Here is a 6,200-nt window from a genome sequence, read left to right on the forward strand (position 1 = left end):
CACACACACTGAAAAATAAAGATGCACACACACACAGGGCAATCTAAAGTGTGTGTAGGTGTGTGTGTGTGTGTGTGCATGTGTGTGTGTTATTAATATGCAAATACAAGTGAAAAACAACAACCCGGCATGAAAAACAATATCCCACCTGACAGGCTGAGGTCAGCTGATTACTGGATCTACTGGTTTGATTGGTTTTGGTCCCTTTTTTTTTTTTTTTGTAGCTGAAGCTCGATACATTCGGTGCTGTGTGTGTGACAGAGTGTGATCTTATAAATATTAAAGAGTTTTTTTTGTATCTTTATTATTCCACGACGTCGGGTTCCAGCAGGATCGGAGCTGGTCTGGTGCCAGAGCAGCTGTCGGATGTAAAGGCTCGACTGGGGGCGCTGATCCGCCTCTGATCAGGCTCAGGTGTTGTGTCGGCTGTTGTGTGTGTGTCTCTTTTATGTTAACAAGGACTGTACATCTGAGAGGAGATCAGGGCCAGTTTGATATGGGGAGGATTTGGCTACGGTTGAAGTCAGGCTAAGGGTCGGTTTACGCTCAATGCAACGTGTTTGTTATTATATCGTTTAATGTGAGGATAACACACAGTTACAGTCTCTCTTTACCTTTTACAAACTGTTCATATTCTGACTCATAATTAGTCGGCTGTTAATCGATGCAGGGGGGGGGAAATTCAGGTTTATATGTTTATTTCTTCTATTTCATTTAAGAATGTATGTAGAAAACAGAAGATTCCCCCAAAACTACAATAACTCTTTAACCAACAGACACACATGTAAACCTGTCATGATATCTACTTTTAATGGACGATATATTGTCTCAGAACTAATCACTATAAACGATATTATTGTCATTTGAAGCTCATTTTACACCACTGATATAATGATAATATAATAGCATTATAATTGGTTTATCACTGTATAACACTGCATTTTTACACATTTTTATATCAGCATTGTTGTTCAGTGTTGTACTTTTACAACTATATTTTAAAGGCTGTTGCTTCTAGCAGAAAAATGTCAGTAACTGAGGCTCTGAATGTTGTTTTTTTTGGACTGTTACACTGAACTTTGTGCTTCTTACAACCTTTCGCTGACCTTTCGAGACCCTTGTTGACCTCGTAAGTAATTCCAAACTGAGAGAGGAAGAAAAAACAGGAGAAACACCCCAAATATACAGCAGAAAACAATGTTTAGTACGAGCTCTGGTTGCAGACGCTGCTCTAATAATCGGAGGCCTGTTTAACCTCCGAGAGGCAACCTGGGAATTAACCAAGCAGTCAGCAAGGTTATGTTTGTTTACAGCACATCTTATGTCTGTGTGTGTGTGTGTGTGTGTGTGTGTGTGTGTGTGTGTGTGTGTGTGTGTGTGTGTGTGTGTGTGTGTGTGTGTGTGTGTGTGTGTGTGTGAGACAGAGAGAGAGGGTTAGTGTTTACATCAGTGTCATATCAGCATAATTTACACACACACACACACACACACACACACACACACACACACACACACTCGCTTCCACCTTTCAACTCACTTTCCAATTCTAATTAATCCGTTTTTAATCCCTCTGAAACGGGCAGATTTGCTTCCTCTCACCTGGAGCAGCTTGTTGCTAAACCTGGACCTCAATCAGACAAGATGATAAAAAGAAAAGAAAAACACAGGTTGTGATTATCTCCACATCTCAGCCTTCTTTTTTTTCTTTTTTTATATATATATATATTTCCTCGCTGTTGTGTTGTGTTACTTTTAAAAAGGGGGCAGGAAGTAATCCATGACCTACAGAGAGGCTTAGCGAGCTGTGTCACAGTTTTCCAGTAAAAACCTCACAGAGACGCCATCATAGAAAATAAAAAAAGAAATATAGAAAAATAGATTTATAAAAAAGCTTATTAACACAGGTTAACTCGATGTAATGTGTAGCGACTTAACCCCCCCCCCCCCCCCATAAAAAAGATGCTTCATGTATAATTATAGTTTCATGATTTAAGGTTCAGCTCATTACAGTAATATAATTCAGGGTTGTACACATGCTACACACACATGGAAGATGTATGTAAGACACTGTCTGTGAAACTATAAGTTAATGAAATGCTGCTTTTTTATTCTATGTATTTTAATCAAGTGCAGTACCTTCCACATTATGTCATCTTTTTATACTATGACATCTTTTTTAGTTGTGTTTTTATCTGGTTGTCATGTTTTTGTTGTTTGTCTTTAAAGCACAAATGCAGTGGCACCTTTAAATCTCATTACATGTCAAAAATAATGATCTATTTATGCAAAACTCTACACACTAACCTACAAAACTTTACACCAAACAAGCAACACATACATCCTTTCCAAAAGTTAACTATACTTGCAAAACTCTTCAAAAAAATAGTGTTTTTGCATCCAAACAGTCATTAAAAAACCATTATTTGAAAAAGCAAACAAAGCACAGACTACACACTGACAGTATAAATGAAGAACACACGTTGTCATACATGCAGTAAACACACATGCATACACACAGATATCTACATGTAAATTATGGATGTGTATTCTGAATATAACAAACTATCAGTAGTAAATAAGGAGAGAAAGTTATGTATTGTTACAGCTAATTGAGTTTAATTTAAAACTGTTGTAACAGCAGAAAGAAACAGAAGAAAACAACAGCTGCAACTGAAAATGACAAAGAGATGAAGAGTTGTTCTCAATCTAAAATTAACACACACTTAACAGCTTAAATGTGCTTTTTATTAAACGTATTGTTTATGTTCAAACTTCTTCTCTGGATGTGCAAGGTGAATGTGACACATGACCCTTAAAAGCTGTTTGCTGGCTATTAACTAGGAAACAGACTAGGAAGTGATACAGCACAGCTTTGGGAAGTCATTTACCCACATTTTGATTTATTATTATTATTATTTTTTGGCCCACAAAAGTTGGCCCGACCCTCACAACCCACTCATGTTTTGTTTTTTTCAAACATTGAGCTTTTAAGTTTCTTTTTCTGTTCATTTTCCATCCAAATGATCTGGTTTTGATAACTTATTTATCTAATAAGAAGATACTGGAAGTGAATGAAATCATATTAACACAACAAACAAATACCTTGCTACATATCTGCACAGAGGCTAACACACACACACACACACACACACACACACACACACACACACACACACACACACACACACACACACACACACACACACACACACAGGAACACATGCAGAGCGAATCAGGGTTCAGCGGTAATGAGGAGCGCAGCATGGATGGACATTGATGAGGCTCATTGACGATTAACATGTCATTAGCATCTCATTAGCCGAGAGGGCAGACTAAACGGACACAGGCAGGGAGCAGCCATCACACACACACACACACACACACACACACACACACACACACACACACACACACACACACACACACACACATCGTGGTAAGTATCATTTTGACTAGTCAGGCATTAGAGGTTAAAAGTCAACACTCAACTTCACTGAGTGTTTTAAACCTGACTAAGTAGAGAAATAGAAGGATAAAACCAACCAAACATGCAGATTTAGTTTAATGATAGCTACACACAGCCTATTAGCATTATATATTATATGTATGTTATTCTTATATATACTATACTATATTATAATATCATATATTCACTATATAGTCTCCTTCTACTTTTTCTGGTTCCTTAGTCCTCCAGTCCTCTTTCACATATGATGTACATGCTCACAATTAATGATGAAGAGATTGAGCCAAACACACACACACACACACACACACACACACACACACACACAAAAAGAGAGCCGGAGTATCAGCAGCAATAGTAGGGAAACCACATGTTATTAACCTCCTTGACCTCAGCAGTATAAATGCCTTTGTGTGTGTGTGTGTGTGTGTGTGTATATGTGTGTATATGTGTGTATATGTGTGTATATGTGTGTGTGGTGTTTGTGTGTTTGATGAGTCGAGTGCTCAGCCATGATCTTCACATAACTGCAGCATTAGACACAGACAGATCTGGTGTGTGTGTGTGTGTGTGTGTGTGTTCATGTGTGTGTGTGTATATATGTGTGTGTGTGTGTGTGTGTTTATGTATATGTGTGATGTGCTGCAGGAGTCGAGTGTTACGCCGTGATCTTCACATAAATACACCATTAGATACACTCTCTCTGTGTGTGTGTGTGTGTGTGTGTGTGTGTGTGTGTGTGTGTGTGTGTGTTGTGTGTGTGTGTGTGTGTGTGTGTGTGTGTGTGTGTGTGTTTCAGGCAGACTCACCACTAATCTGATGTTCCTGCAGGATTGATTTCTGTCTCTGTTGGTTATCATCCATCAGTTAGTTGTTGTTAAACTGCATCGTTTACCTCATGATGTCATAATCCTCCAACAGTGCAGAACAACGTGTGTGTGTGTCATAATGAAGCCTGAACACTTAGTAGTTATAAATGTTGTATTAACCTGCTTTCATTGAAAGTCACACCGGTGTTATTCACAACAAACTCTCATCACTCATCAAGGCTTTGCTGATGATGAAGTTCAGAGTCCATTAGTCATGTGAAGTATGCAGATGTCAGCATTGAAAATGTATTTCTTATTTATTTCTTATTTCGTTAAGCACCATTGTCACCTGCTCACCCAATAAAAGAATAGTTTAATCTAAACAACAAAAACAAACACGTGAATTTGTGAAGTTAAAACATAGTAGGAACCGGAAATGTAGCAGCCAATGACATAATAACTTTCCAACAATGTATTAAAACTCCTGAACCAATAACGTGATAACTTTTTGCCAATAATGTAATAACTTATTATGGGACCCCATTTCGGCTGTGGGTTAACCGGTTGCTGGCGTGATAACGTTAAAGGTGTAAAATAGATCGTGAAGGATTAGAACGTGTCGACGATCTGACAAAGCAGAGAGAACGTAGAATCGTCTATGTGCCACGTTCTATATGTTGCAGTTCTATGATGACGCAACGACGCATCAGAAGTTTCACGTCCACCTGACCAACCAATCATAGCGAACTACGGGCAGACCGTCCACACCGCAGCCAGGGGCAACAGCTAGTGTTAAACCAAAAAAAACAAAAAACAATGTCTGAACAATAATATGTTCTAAAGCTGCTGGATTTGTAATAATCAGGTTATAGACATTGTTAGAAAGACTGAGGGCGGAACCTAAGTTTGTTGTTGCCATGGTTTCCTCCCCGTCCGGTTAATGCCGGCTAACTTTATTTTCCCTAATGTGCGTCCTTAAATGAAAAGTAAGTTATGTCAAGTGATGATTAACTGATTGTTTGTTTGACCATAACCTGTTTATTGATTTATGTAAATTTGACGGTATTTATATAATTTAAACGGCAGTTGTAGCACTCGTTAGCATTATGCTAGCGCATTTCTATAACGGTTATAACGGTTTTCTGTTATCGGTGCTATAAATAGTAACAAGTTATTTTATCACCATTAACAAGGTAATATATTGCTTTGAGAGACATTGTAATGTGTATTGAAGTCAATTCTTATGTTTAATGAATGTTTATGATTTACACGATAGCCTCAATTTACATTGTATACCTACCATTGTTGCCATGGTGATTAACGTTACTGTTTGTTATATAGTTTCCAGACCTTACACACATACACATCCAAATATCATCATATCCTCACATCATCCACCGCCAATAATCTATACTGTCACCTGTAACATCTGCTGATGAAGAAATATAATTAAATGTTCACTAAATGAAGACTTCCGGTCCCTGACTCTTTAATGGGAGTCTCCATATTGCCGCTTCAACCAGTATTACGTATAAAGTGCAGAAGAGCTGCTACAGACATTGCAGTTTGATCATTTTTGTTCTAAATCGTTGCACTTTAAGAGATAACCACAGTTACTTCAATTTGCATTTTTATTTGGAAAAATTGCACAAACTATTTAATTTAAAATCTGTTCAGAAAGGTTCTTTGGCCTAAATTGTCTGTTTTCTTTTTTTCTTTTAGGGCTATGTTTTACACAGGGAAATGGTTTGGTTGCACTGTTCAGAAACTTGCAAATTAGTCTCAAAAAGCAGCAGTAGAAGCAGCATTTACAGTACATTGATGATGTGACTTTTAATGAGTCCTCACACTGTTTTTATTCAGTTGTACATCTTACTGTTTTCCTTTCTGAAACTTCATAAGTTTTCACTGTTGTTTTGCAGCAG

Source organism: Scomber scombrus, chromosome 19, assembly GCF_963691925.1.
Source record: "Scomber scombrus chromosome 19, fScoSco1.1, whole genome shotgun sequence".
Lineage (NCBI taxonomy): Eukaryota > Metazoa > Chordata > Actinopteri > Scombriformes > Scombridae > Scomber > Scomber scombrus.